General features: G+C 37.2%; 1 pseudogene; it reads right to left on the reverse strand.

Moving 5' to 3' along the window:
* The window catches only part of LOC139852574 (exocyst complex component EXO84B-like), a 53202-nt pseudogene that overhangs the window by 36350 nt on the left and 1087 nt on the right, over window positions 1-15765 (reverse strand).

Here is a 15765-nt window from a genome sequence, read left to right on the forward strand (position 1 = left end):
CTTGTACATAATTTCACCCCTGTTTTAATAATTCCATAGACTATTAATCCATTCCCGTGTCCGGTTAAATGAACGATTATTCGTACATATAAATATCCCGCCCATCGTGTCCGATCGAGTGTATGTGATTATTTATAGGTACGTCCAATTGTAAATCTTCATATTAAATTAACAAACTATCATTTAGTTAAACAAATATAAAGCCCATTAATAGCCCATAGTCTAATTTTCACAAGTGTCGTTCTTTTGTCCAAACCCCAATTATGGTACAAAGCCCAATTACCCAATTTTAATATTTTTAGCCCAACATCATGATTACTTCGTCTTAAATAAGCATAATAATAACTTAAGTACGAGACATTAATTTAAAAAGGAGAACATAGCTTACATTGATTATTTATCGCGTAGTGTTACACGGACAGAGCTCCGACTTTAAAACCCGTAAAATAACCTTTGCATAACCCAAAACTAATCTAATATAAAACTAACCTATATTATATATATATATATATATATATATATATATATATATATATATATATATATATATATATATATATATATATATATATATATATATATATATATATATATATATATATATATATATATATATTATACTAAACAGAGGGAGTAATATATATTTTTGTGTGTGTTTTTTTTTTCTTCTTTACTCGGCAGAAAATGTTGCAATTTATAGAACCTGGCCTGAAATCTAGAGTTATGCGACTCGCATGGAAATGGCCTTCTGGCCATGCGACTCGCATGAGGACCAGGGACAGCTCACATTGTTTTGGCTCCTAGCTTGTCGACATAATATAAAATAAATATAAATATATAAATAATTAATATAATTATTTATATATTATATTTTATTCTTGTGCATAGTAGACTAGATATTTTTGGTCCGTTGCGTCGGGCGTTTCTTCTTGACTCGGGTCCCGGTTCCGGATTTTCAGACGTCCTTGCGTACTATTTTATATCGTGTACTTTGCGTTCCGCAACTTGTACTCTTGTCATTTTTAGACGTTCTTCATCAATAATTTGAACCTTTTTAATTGTATCTTGTACATTTGAGCATTTTGGACCTTTCCGTCTTCAATTCTTTGTTTTCGCCTTTTGTCTTCGCACTTATTAAATATAAATGAATATTACTTGAATATGGAACAATTACAACTAAAATCCTGTCTTTCTTGGGGGATAATGCTATGAAATATATGTTCCTTTTTAGCCTTATCAATATCCCCACACTTGAACGTTGCTTGTCCTCAAGCAATACAGTCTTGAAATAAAAACATACGAATCACTTCTTTATTCTTCACACTTTGTACATCAGTGATTTTGATAGAGCGGTATAAACAATGATAGTAACGATGTGGTTAAGGTGGGTGTGTCTTTTATAGTTGCCTCGGGTTTAGGTCAACGACACTGGCAATCAAATAGCCGATTTACTTTCGGTTTCCAAAGCAAAGTGCACATTTGAAAGGCGGTTTACAGTCCCACATGACTATAAAAATTTAGATCCTTAAGGAAATTGGATCTTTATGAAAACATTTGATCTTTTGAAAATTCAAGCTAGATTTTACCCTAGACAAGTTTTCTGATTTGACCCACCATTCGGTGCTGCAAAATATATTTGTGGATCAATATTTTGGCTTAAAACTTTTAGGTTCGTGTAATCCACTGCTATCCCGGTATCGGAAGCACACATCCAGTTTACTTGTTCCGTATATTACCTTTCGGTAAACTACCGTCCGGTTGTAAAGGAAAGCGATGAACAAGAAACTGTTAAGGCAATGTCTAATGATATGCATTTGTTCATGGTCTAATTAACGTGTCGGATGCTAGAACTATCCTTGGTAGGAGCAATAGTAAAGATCATCCTTTGATTTTTCGGTCTGGCACAAGGTCCTGTCTTCGACCATGCTATGCAACCACCGTTCTTACGGTTGACACCCGATTTGGTTCAGGTGACCTAATGAATTCCAGGTGAATTCCTAGGATTTTACGTTCAATGGTAATGAACGCATTGAAAATGGGTTTTCAGAAAACAAATCGGTTTGTAATTTTTATCAAAATATTTTCTCGTTCAAGCTCGAGTTTAGATATCATCGAATTCCATGAGTTTGAATTCTCAATCTTTAAGGTCAATCTCAAGGATTGAGTAATATCAGGCTTAAAAGCTGATTTTTGATCTTTAAAGGAGATTATCCTTTCTGGGGATCTGATTCATTAGTCTTATCAAGCTAATTTGCACGGTGCCCCCCCATTGTACGAGATAAATCCTTCTCATGGTTAGGATAAATCTGACCACTTGGCGACCCTGTTTGATGCTGAGGTCCGTGGATTTCCAGCTGATTTTAGAGATGACTTTTCTAGATTTTTCGTCAACCTACAGCTGGTCTGGACGACAACTTCATGACCTAAATCAAGAAGCGCGTGTCTTTTTCGGAAGACTTTACTTCCTTTTAATGATGGAATTGATTCATCGTGTAGATCCATCTATTCTTTTTTTTCATCGGGTAAAATAGTTAATTTAGTTCAAAACAAAAACACCTGCAATAACTTTGTACAAACATGTGATAGATAGTTTTTTTAATTGAATAACTTGGTACATTCTCCCCACACTTAGTTTCTTTCTTTGCCTTTTTATTCTCCTTTATTCCATTCTAAATGAATTCAAGCATTTTAGGTTGTTTCTCAATTTATGTCCTTTTAGAGGTAACGATAATTTCGGTATTAACACCTAATTTTCATCGTTCATAAATATGTATAAACATGATTTTGACTTCATTTAGTTGAAATTTTTTCAAATTTTCACAAAATTTGGCAAATAAACCAAGTGTAAAATCCGAGAGAATTTATAACCCTTCCCCACACTTAAGATCATGCAATGCCCTCATTTGCATGAAATCAGACTCTAATTATAAATTCATGAGGGTGATTAGTGTAGAAAAGTGATTAAGAATACCTAGTTTGTACTTACAAAGCTCGTCGAATGATAGATGGCGCGCCTCACCGTTCATTCCTTCTTGTTTTATCACACATGTTTTTCTTCAAAAATGGTTGCTTTTCTGAACTGTTTGCTAATTTTTGAAAATGCGTATTTTACCCTAAGTTATCATGCATGTTTATTAACGAGTTATGCACTAACCCGAACCCCTAATTTAACGTTAAGTGGGGTTAGACTTCCCCACACTTTAGCTGACGATATGTGAAGTCGGTGGAATAAGTTCCACGAATTAAAATAGTGAGCCAGTTATTTATATCTCGGGTGGTGTATAATATATCAATGGGTTTAAAGTTTAGACTCACCCGAACGTCACTACTTAATTCTTTTTTAAGTGTAGCTTTTAGTAAATGGATATGTCTCTTTTCTGTTTCTTGGTCAAATGGATCGATATACACCGACATACATTCTATAGGGCGGACAATTCCTAATATTTTCTTCCTTTTATTCTCGGGATCAAAGTTTTCACCTCTATTACCCAATTGGGTGAAATCCGAGGTGTCATTATCTATTACAGCTCGTAGTTCATCTTGGGTAGATAACTCGTCTATTGAGAATATTGGGTTGGAAGGTTGTGGAATGGTGAATTTCGGTTTGGCCTCGGGGGTAAAATTTTCAACGTTATCGTTTTCCCAAGAGTACCAATTTGTCACCCTTACTTTATCTTTATTGGTTGATGGATTGATGCTTTCGTCAGTAGAGGCTAATGTGTCGATATATTGTGAAATTGGTAAGACTGAATAAAAAGTATCATCGGGATAGTTGGTGATTTCGGAGCTCTCGAATTCATCAAAATTCGATGATATGAGATTTTCTTGCACAATACTCCTCAGATCAACAGGTGTGTAGTCTGATAGAGTTTCAGCTTGCCGGTTTACAAACTCGCTCATTTGTTCATTTTGAGCATCGAGTTCTTCGAGTTTGATTTTCATATGATCTAAAGAATTTTCGGACACGTAATTTTCCTCGTCTTCTGGTTGTTGAGTTTCGATAAATTCTTGGGAATAATCCCAGTTTGAATTGCGTTCTTCGTAATCGCTCCATTCAGGTTCTGTGGGTACGTAATTTTCCATAGGAACATAATAGTAACATTCCCATGTTGAGTGATAATCTCCACAGATTTCACAACCAGTTATTGTTTCGTCGTTCGCGATCCAAGATTGACTGACCGAATTGTCATCAACACTCATTTGAGAGTATTGATTTAATTGATTTCGGAGTTCAAAAAGAGTTTCCAAGGCTTTGTTTTCAAATTTTTCCATTTTATTGCGATGGCCAAATTTTAGCTACAATGTGGTGCATTCACGAATTATCCTATTAGTTATAAAAAAAATAGAAAAACTTATCTAAGTTGTCCAATTAATAGACTTTTCTGATTTTTGCCCACGTTTCGAATAGCCAAAAGATGCAGCAGGTAGCCAGGACCCTTTAAATCGGAAGCCCACAACTAGCCACTAACAAATCCAACTATTACTACGAACCAGAAAAATGTCAACGTCCATTAATTTAACCACTTAAATAATTTTTCTTTCCGTTTGAGAATTAGATAAGAAGTAGAGAAAATTTCTAAGTCCTAGAAAACTAAAGCGTCGAGAAATAAGAAAGAAATAGATTGCGCGTCGAAAAGTGTCGAAAAATAAAAAGGTAGAAAAATAGGCGTCGAAAAATAAAAATAAGAAAATAAAACGTCGGAACTTAAAAGTCTAAAAACTAAATCTAAAAAGTTGTGCCTAAAGGTATTAAGGCTTAGAAGCAATTCTATAGGAAATCCGCAATTACTTAAAGGCACTAAAATCTATTTAAAACTAAAGCGAAAAACGGCGTCGCAAAATTCTAAAGCACCTAAATCTTAGTCTAAGGAATAAGCACTTAAGGGATTTTACGGCAATGCCTAAATATTCTAGAAATAAAAATGAAACTACGGCAAAAACTAGACTTAAAACTAAGCACGAATGATAAAAATACAAAAATTACGCTAAAAATAAATAAAAGATACAAAATATAAAGGAAAATAAAAAGTTGATAAAATTATATATTTTTATAAAAATATTATTTTTATATTTATATTATAAAAGTATTAATTTTAAATAAAATAAAACTAATTATAAGTAATAATAACTAATTAAAAACTGAAATATAATAATAATAAATAGATTAGGGTTTATAATAATAATAATAATAAAATCCGTAATAAATGCGAAATTAGGGTAGAATGGTGGCCTGTCAGAAGACCTCATGCGACTCGCATGGGTTTATGCAGAAGGGTCATGCGAGTCGCATGACCTGTTGGTCCAGTTCAAATGGGGGTAAAAAAATGACAGGTTCACGTTTTATTTATTATTTATTTTTATTTTCTGTTTTTCTAATTTTTAATTTTTCTGTTTTAAAAATATTTATATAAAATATATAAATTAAATAAAAACTTTATATTTTTATAAAACTAAAATAAAAATAGAGATAGTTTATAGTAAAAATCTTAAAAATAAATTTATATATAAAAATTTTTAAGTTTTTAAGTTTTTTAAATTTTTTTTTTTAAAGATTTTATATTGTTTTTCTAAAAACAAAATATAAAAATTTCGCCGACTCCCCGGCAGCGGCGCCAAAAACTTGATGATTGTAGCGTGGTGTACGAAATAGTTATATATTTTTAATGCAGAATGCTACAAATTATGACAAGTTTTAATTATTTATTTATCGAGTGGGATATACCAAAACCTTGCTACAACACTATAGGCAGTGTACCTAGTCGCGGAGTAGTATAGTTTTTAGTAAGTCCGGTTCGTTCCACAGGGAGACGGGCTTATGAAACACTTATTTTTATATAAATATTTTTGTACAACAATATAAAAATATATATATAATAATATATAAAAGTGGGGTTTTACCGTTTAATGACCGGTTTGTCGATTTTATATTTTAAGTCACAATTAAAATCTAATACAAAATTTAAATGACGATAATTAAAGTGCGTAAAATAAATAAAATAAAATAATTATTATGCTTATTTAAACTTCCATAATCATGATATTGGCGTACCGATTTTAATTTAGTTCAATGGGTTAATTGTCCTTTGGCCTGGAATTATTTGAAAGCTATCCGGCTTTTGACCAAAATAGTTCATCGGTTATAATTATAAAATGCTCGGCAAATTACTCTCATACCCGAAGTCAAATAATTCCAACTAATTGGGGATTCAAACTGTAACAAGGTCTTAATTCTTTGTTTAATGAATACACCAGGTTAACGACTGCGTGTATTCCAAGGTTTTACTACTTTGTTAACAATTACACCAATTACCCTTGAATGTAATTTCACCCCTGTTTTAATTATTCTAGTGGCTATTAATCCATTCCCGTGTCCGGTTAAATGAACGATTATTCGTACATATAAATACCCCGCCCATCGTGTCCGATCGAGTGTATATGGTAATTTATAGGGACGCCCAATTGTAAATCTTTATATTAACATTAACAAACTATCATTTAGTTAAACAAATATAAAGCCCATTAATAGCCCATAGTCTAATTTCCACAAGTGTCATTCTTTTGTCCAAACCCCAATTATGGTACAAAGCCCAATTACCCAATTTTAGTAATTAGCCCAACATCATGATTACTTCGTTTTAAATAGGCATAATAATAACTTAGCTACTAGACATTAAAATAAAAAGGAAGTACATAACTTACAGTGGGATTAATCAAAGGAGTGTTACACGGACAGAATTTTAACTTAGAATTCCATAAAACTGATTTTTACATTACCCAATCTAATCTAATATACATCTAATCTATTATTTATTATATATATATATATATTACATCTTGAACAGAGGGAGTAGATATATTTGTATGTGTGTGTTTTTTTTTTCTTCTTTACTCGGCAGAAAATGTTGCAATTTATAGAACCTGGCCTGAAATCTGGAGTCATGCGACTCGCATGGAAATGGCCTTCTGGCCATGCGACTCGCATGAGGACCAGGGACAGCTCACATTGTTTTGGCTCCTAGCTTGTCGACATAATATAAAATAAATATAAATATATAAATAATTAATATAATTATTTATATATTATATTTTATTCTTGTGCATAGTAGACTAGATATTTTTGGTCCGTTGCGTCGGGCGTTTCTTCTTGACTCGGGTCCCGGTTCCGGATTTTCAGACGTCCTTGCGTACTATTTTATATCGTGTACTTTGCGTTCCGCAACTTGTACTCTTGTCATTTTTAGACGTTCTTCATCAATAATTTGAACCTTTTTAATTGTATCTTGTACATTTGAGCATTTTGGACCTTTCCGTCTTCAATTCTTCGTTTTCGCCTTTTGTCTTCGCACTTATTAAATATAAACGAATATTACTTGAATATGGAACAATTACAACTAAAATCCTGTCTTTCTTGGGGGATAATGCTATGAAATATATGTTCCTTTTTAGCCTTATCAACCATCAAATTGAATCTTTGAACACTACTAGAGAGCTTAAGCTGATGAGAAGAAGAAAGATCCCAATCATCAGCTACAGTAAATGCAGCTGTACTCTCTTCGATTCATTTTAATTTGGCATCAATTGCTTATTCAACACTAGGTTTAAAAAGTTTCAAGAGAACAGGACAAAGTGCCAAACCACGAGCTTCCAACAAAAAGCAATGTCCCATAGCGATTTGAACACATTCAGCAGCAGGCCTCTGTTGGGAAGAGAGGATCGCCTGGACGTTGGGAGATATAAATTTGAGAGAAAATAACTCTATTACTCACAAGAATAGATTACACCAGTATTACAAAACTCTAAAAACTCTCAAACTCACACACACTATCTAGGTTGTGATTACACTTCTCTGAGTGATTTTGGGATGATTTACAATTGAAGTTTCAACCTCTATTTATACTAAAACTTTGGTGGCGGTGGAATGGGGTGAACGAGGAAGGTGTCGTGTGAACGGAGAAGGTGGGTGCCGTCATCGTATTCAAATTTTCTACTTCCGTATGAGTTGTTCAAAGATGGCAACATTGAACATCTAGATGGCAGCTGGAACATAGACATCTAGATGACGGCTGGAAACTCATCAATTCTCCCCCTACAGCCATATTCGGGAAAACATCCCGGCTATGTCTCTGCATAATACTAGCTTTTCTTTAACATATCCGCGAGATTCTCCTTTGTATAGATCTTCACTAGTATCAACAGTTGTCGATCAATTACCTCGCATATCCAATGATAGAGAATATCAATATGTTTTGTGCAAGAATGGTACATGGAGTTCTTGCTCAAATCTAGAGCACTCTGACTGTCATAATATACCTTTTACTCCTTTTGCTTGATTCCAAATTCGTGAAGATGACGCTTTAACCACAACATTTTTTTTCCAGCTTCTGCGGCAGCAATATACTCTGCTTCAGTTGTGGATAATGCAACACACTTCTGTAGTCTTGACTGCCATGAAACAGCTCCTCCTGCAAAAGTGTAAATGAATCCTGAAGTAGATTTCCTACTATCAGGATCTCCTGCCATATCCGCATCTGTATAGCCTTCCAAGATTGGATCAGCTCCCCCGTAACAAAGACATAGATTCGTTGTACCTTTAAGATATCTGAGAATCCATTTTACTGCATTCCAATGCTCTTTCCCGGGGTTGGAGAGAAAACGACTCACCTTTCCCACTGAATGAGCAATATCGGGCCTTGTACACACCATCGCATACATCAAACTTCCAACTGCTGAAGAATATGGTACTGAAGACATCTCCCCGATCTCTTCCTTGGATGAGGGACAAGAACTCTTGCTTAACTTGAAATGGTTGGTTAATGGAATGCTAACAGGTTTGGCATTGTTCATATTGAAACGTGAAAGCACTCGTTCAATATACTTCTCTTGAGATAGCCATAACCTTTTATTCTTCATGTCTCGGGTTATCTGCATTCCCAAAATCTGTTGAGCTTGTCCTAAGTCTTTCATGTCAAAAGACTTCGAGAGTTCCTTCTTCAGCTGGTTGATCTTCGTTGCGTCTTTCCCTACGATCAAAATATCGTCTACATATAGTAAAAGAGCAACGAAATTTCCTTTAGAAAACTTCTGAATGTAGACACACTCATCTGCTGCAGTTTTCTTGTACCCTTGACTCACCATGCACGAGTCAAACTTCTTGTACCACTGCCTAGGTGCCTGCTTCAAACCATATAAACTTTTCTTCAGCTTGCATACGAGGTTATCTCCTGAAACCTCAAAACCTTCCGGCTGCTCCATGTAAATTTCTTCTTGTAAATCTCCATGAAGAAAAGCTGTCTTTACATCCATCTGTTCAAGCTCCAATTTCATACGTGCGACCAATCCAAGTATGACTCTAATTGAAGTCATCTTGACTACTGGTGAAAATATCTCGTCAAAATCAATCCCTTTCTTCTGTTGGAATCCTTTGACTACAAGCCGTGCTTTGTATTTCACCACTTTTCCACTACCATCCTTTTTCAGCTTGAACACCCATATGTTTTTCAGTGCCTTCTTCCCGCGTGGAAGTTCTACAATATCATAAGTTTGATTTTTCTGCAGAGAATCCATCTCATCCTGCATTGCGAGCAACCATTTTTCTTTATCCTTTTGAGTTACTGCTTCATGAAAACTCTCTGGTTCTCCATCTTCAGTAAGTAGAAGGTACTCGAATTCTGGATATCTACTCAAAGGAATTCGACCTCGTTCAGATCTACGAACTTCTAGAACATTCTGAGGAGATCCACCATCATCTTGACCTTGTGATGGTGCTGGAACGTCTGGCAGATGGGGTTGTGGCTCCCCCTGCTCAGCACCGTCATTTTCATCGTTATCTTCTACTTCTGACATTCCTTCTTGCACTGAAAATTCATTTCTCATGAATGATTCCGTTATTGCCTCTGGCACCTGAGCAGCAACATTTATCTTCTGAGATATTGTGGGCTTTTCAATATCTTCTATTGTCTGGCTTTCATGGAACACCACGTCCATACTTCTGATCACCTTTTTCTCATTTGGATCCCATAATCTGTATCCAAATTCTTCATCTCCATAGCCTATGAATATGCATGGAGTGGTCCTTGCATCTAGCTTATGTCTGAGCTCTTTGGATACATGTGCATTCGCCAAACATCCAAATACTCTTAAGTGAGAGTATGATGGATCCTTTCCAGACCAAAGTTTCTCCGGAACTTCAAAATTCAGTGGTACTGATGGAGATCGGTTGATCAAGTAACATGCGGCTCTGACTACTTCTCCCCAGAATGGCTTTGGCAGTTTAGCCATACTGAGCATGCTCGAACACGTTCCATGATTGTTCGGTTCATTCTTTCTGTTATACCATTGTGTTGAGGGGTACGTGGAACTGTCTTCTCATGTCGGATGCCATATGATCTGTAATAGGCATCGAACTGCCTGGAAAAGTATTCACCGCCGTTGTCGGATCGAAGACACTTTAACTTCTTTCCTGTCTCACGTTCTACCATGACACGTAACTGTTTAAAGTAATCGAAAACTTGGTCCTTCGTCCGCAAGAAATATACCCACACCTTTCGAGAAGCATCATCGATAAACGTTAGAAAGTATCGGTTGCCACCAGTTGATTCAACCTCCAAGGGACCGCAAACATCAGAGTGTACCAGACTGAGTAACTCTGATCTTCTCGTTGAATAGGAATTAAACGAGACTCTATGCTGCTTACCAAACAAACAATGATTGCAAGGATCTAGCGCAACATCCTTATCTACATTGATAAGCTCCTTCTTTATTAGGGTAGACAACCCTTTCTCACTCATGTGACCGAGTCTCTGGTGCCATAAATTTTGTGAAGCCTCCTTTTCTGCAACATTAAGGCTGTCTGTGCAGATCTTCACATGAGTTTTGTATAGTGTGCCACAAATGTGTCCTCGAGCGACTATCATAGCGCCTCTTGACAATTTCCATGTGCCTCTACTGAAATGACTATCATAGCCCTGTTTGTCTAAAGCTACTCCAGAAAGTAGATTTAGCCGAAGATCTGGCATATGGCTGACATCCTTCAGAGTGATTGTGCTCCCAGAACTTGTCTTTATCTTGACATCACCAATTCCGATAATCTCAGCAAAACTGGAATTTTCCATCTTCACAGCTCCAAAGTCACTAGCTTTGTATGTTGTGAAGTATTCCTTATATGGAGTCACGTGGTAGGAAGCTGCAGTATCTACCACCCATTCTGTTTCTTCTCGTGAGCCGTGAAGGCATGTCTCATTATGAGTTGAACAATAAGCTACATCACTGGAGATAGTCACTAATGTTCTCCACCCTTATTCTTCGGCTGTGAACTGCTTTGACCTTGTTCCTCTTTCAATCTATAGCAGTTCTTTTTCATATGTCCCTCTAATCCACAATGATGGCATTTATATGTTGATTTTCTACCATCAGCTGACCTGCCCCTGCTCTTGCTTCTGCCTCTCCATTTATTTTTGCTACTCATTCGATGTCTCCCCCGATTCTCTGTGTCAAAGGAATGGGTCTGATCTGTGCCCATGTCGTTTCTCCTTGCCTCTTCACTGAATAGGGCATCATTGACCATTGATATGGTAAGTTTGCCATTCGGAGCTGAGTTGCTGAGTGTTACGACCAGCGTTTCCCAGCTATCGGGAAGAGAACTAAGTACCAATAGCGCCTGAACTTCATCGCCAAGAGGCATCTCTACAGACGATAACTGGTTGACCAAGCTCTGAAACTCACTGGTACGCTCGGCAACTGAAGTTTCACTTTTGAGCTTCATGTTGACTAAACGCCTCATCAACAAGGCTTTATTCCGAGCAGTCTTGGCCTGGTACATGTCCTCCAACTTTTTCTAGAGGACATATGCGTCTGTCTCTTGTGCAACATGGTGGAAGACACTATGATCAATCCATTGACGGATCTGACCAATAGTTTTTCGGTTTGATTTCTTCCACTCTTTCTATTTGGCAGAATCAGGGTTTATACCCTTCAATTCAATAGGATCGAACAAATCCTTACAGCTGAGAAGATCTTCCATCCGAGGTTTCCACAGCGTGTAGTTTGTGGCTGTGAGCATAATCATAGCTCCCGAAGATGATGTTGACCCTTATATGGACATTATCACCTTACAAATAATTTTTCAACACAAACGGGGTTGAATTGTAGAAAACAAAGATCACCGTTACGTCCGAAACAGTTGAAAATGGTGGAATAGACACTTCGCGGCTTAAATTCCACTTACGGGGCAAAATTATAATTTTTATAAACTTCAGGAATCAAAAAAATGAAATTCTGAAAATTTCAGGGACCAAATTGTAAAATTTCAGAATTGCTACAGTACTGCTACAGTACTGCTACAGGAAGGTGCTACAGTGCCGCCAGCTGCTACAGTGAATTGCTACAGTACTTTCTTCTCCGACGAAAATTCCGGCACCGGTCGTCTTCTCCAGCGAGATTCCGGCGAGTTGACCAAACTTTGACCGCGTTTTCTGGGCTCGTTATAACTCCGTTTAAGTCATCGTTTTTTGCGTTGGACTCGGTTCGACGAGACGAATCCAATCTCAAAATTGGATTTTGAGAAAACTTCAGAAGACCCAAAAACTCAACCAACGTCTCTAACCAAGCTTTGATACCACTTGTTGGGAAGAGAGGATCGCCTGGACGTTGGGAGATATAAATTTGAGAGAAAATAACTCTATTACTCACAAGAATAGATTACACCAGTATTACAAAACTCTAAAAACTCTCAAACTCACACACACTATCTAGGTTGTGATTACACTTCTCTGAGTGATTTTGGGATGATTTACAATTGAAGTTTCAACCTCTATTTATACTAAAACTTTGGTGGCGGTGGAATGGTGTGAACGAGGAAGGTGTCGTGTGAACGGAAAAGGTGGGCGGCCGTCATCGTATTCAACTTTTCTACTTCCGTATGAGTTGTTCAAAGCTGTCAACATTGAACATCTAGATGGCGGCTGGAACAGAGGCATCTAGATGACGGCTGGAAACTCATCAGCCTTAACCCACCAGCAGCAGCAGTAGATGAAGCAAATGCATGTCTTTTAATAAGAAGAGCAATCTCTTCAGTTTGTTTTGTAGCCCACATCACAAGCTCAGAGCTATAACAGGGTTCATTTCCGAATATAGCATTAGAATCGGCTGCTGCTTGAGCAAATACAGAAAACACCAGTTGAGAAATAGTTGATGTATATTCACTGAGTCCGCATATGACGTACGCGAATGGCGAATATTTTGCATGTTACTTTGAAGCCTCTGATAATGTGCTTGAAGCAGTAAACTATTGGCTCATGGACCATCTCCAACTTTTTTAAGAGCACTAATAACTGAAGGAAGCACACTGCCACATGTTGTAGGTTGAGATGCAGCATCAGCAAGCTGATTGGCTAATCTTTTTCAGCATTCGGTTAAGGTAGTTTTTAGAGACATTAAAACGACAGGAATCAGTGAATCCTTTTCTTTTGCTTCTGAAGCTATACGTTCACCTTCATCAAGGGTAGCCAAAGCTTCCTCCACCCTACTTTCAGCTAACAGAACATCAAGGATATCAGGAAACTCGACTAACCAGTTATCTAGGTCTGAAGGATGTTTGTCCAGGTCAGCAGATAAACCATTTGATAATGAACCACCCGGAACAGCAATAGATAAAGATTCCACGTGGACAGCCTCATTGAGTAGATAGTAAGTTTTTATGGAAAGTAGTTCAACTTCTAAACTTGATATCTCTTTTGATGTACTGAAAATTGTTAGCAGTCAATCCATATAAACTTACCATTTTGCGTCAGATATATCAAGTAAAAAATAATTGGCAATCTAACACACCCCAATATATGAATTATAGTTTTCCTAAATAACATTTATACAAAATTTAAAAAAAAAAAAAAAGAAGGCTTAATGGCACACCGCATGAATGCAGAATAATTAGCATATACACTTCTCCCAATTTCCTTTACGAAAGCTTTCTTGAGATCCAAAAGATATGAGGATAAAGTGTCGTATCTCCTGATAAGTGAATTAGGTATATATAAGTAAGTTATGTTAAAACAATCTATCAACACAAAGAAATATGCAATGAAAAGTAAATAATACTCCAACAGATGCTTTTAACAAATAAAAGAAAAAAAAAGATTTGTGACAGACAATGTATACAATGAGTGGCCGGAGGTCTACGGGTCACATTTGTGTAATTAGTGGCTAATATTTTAGTCTCTGTGATAAATACCTAAACAACCAACTGATTTAGAGCATCAGACCTGCATCACGTGCGAGATGCGGTGATGCTGAATGTGCACATCCATTTATGCATAAAATTATTTTGTTAGGGCTTAAGAAAAACATTGGTGCTTGACTGCATAGTGCTATTGCTATTTTTGGAGGTTTGGATTCTAAGGTCCCGTTTGGCTCGCGGAATTTCAAAGGAATTTGATGGAATTGGAATTGAATTCTTTAGACCACCCCGTTTGGTTGACATAATTTGGAAGGAATTATATTCCTTGGAATCTTGAGATTCTTTTATCTATGGAATGTTCATTTCTTCAAGATGTTGATGGATTTGAATTCCTTTCAACATTGAATTTTTCGGGTCGCGACTCTAGAGCACCTTTTTGGCGCTCATTTTCGATACACGTTTTCAGGGAGCTATTCGACGCGCGGTTTCGGGGCGCGTTTTCAGGGAGCGTTTTCGACGCGCATTTTGTGTCGCGTTTTCGGTCCGCGTTTTCGGGTCGCGTTTTCGGGTCGCGTTTTTATGCCGCGTTTCGTGGCGCGTTTCGAGTCGCGTTTTTGAGACGTTTTTTCGCGGATCAGGTCACTTTTTTGGTGCGCGTTTTCGCGTCGCGTTTTCAAAGCGTGTTTACGGGGCGCGTTTTCGGCTTAAGTTTTCGTGAAGCGTTTTCGTGAAGCGTTTTCGCAGGGCGCCCGGAAACGTGCGCTTTAGTAGGGCGCCCGGAAACGCGCGCTTTCGCGGGCCGCCCGGAAACGCGCGCTTTCGCGGGCCGCCCGAAAACGCGTGTTTCTGGATCCCCTGCTGAAACGCGCGTTTTCGCAGCGCGCCCGGAAACGCGCGTTTCTGGATCCCCTGCTGAAACGCGCGTTTTCGCAGGGCGTCCAGAAATTCGGATTTTCGGATCCCCTGCAAAAACGCGCGTTTTCGCAGCGCGTCCGGAAAAATGCATTTTCGCAGCGCATACGAAACGCACGATCTCGCAGCGCGTCCGAAAACGCGCGATCTTGCAACGCGCCCGAAAACGCTCTTTTTCCAGCAGAAAATGCGCGTTTTCGACACGCGTTCTCAAATCGCGAATGTAATTTTTTTTTTTTTTTTTAAAAGTGAGTCTGGAAATGAACACAAAATTTAGAAACTTAATTCTTTTTATAACTTTTTAATTATTTTATAAAATGAAATTCAATTCCATTCCATGTAAAATAGAACACATTTTTCACATTCCATGGAATTTATCAATTCTAATTCTTTCGGATTCTAATTCCTTTAACACATTCTATTCCATCCAAAAAAATTCCACGAGTCAAACGGGGACTAAGTAGTTATCGGTTCATGTTTCTAGGCACACGTAATTCCGAGTCAAAAGGGAAAACTAAAACTAGAACAAAGTTGGCCATCTTTTATGTATGAGACAATATACATGCAACATTGACTATAACTAAAACCTTGTAGTTTTTTGAACGGCTGAAGAACGAAATTCTAATGCCAGACATGAAACACCCGTAAACACTCGATTGGTCTTCCATTCTCGTTTTGACCAT

This window comes from Rutidosis leptorrhynchoides, chromosome 1 (assembly GCF_046630445.1).
Source record: "Rutidosis leptorrhynchoides isolate AG116_Rl617_1_P2 chromosome 1, CSIRO_AGI_Rlap_v1, whole genome shotgun sequence".
Taxonomy (NCBI): domain Eukaryota; kingdom Viridiplantae; phylum Streptophyta; class Magnoliopsida; order Asterales; family Asteraceae; genus Rutidosis; species Rutidosis leptorrhynchoides.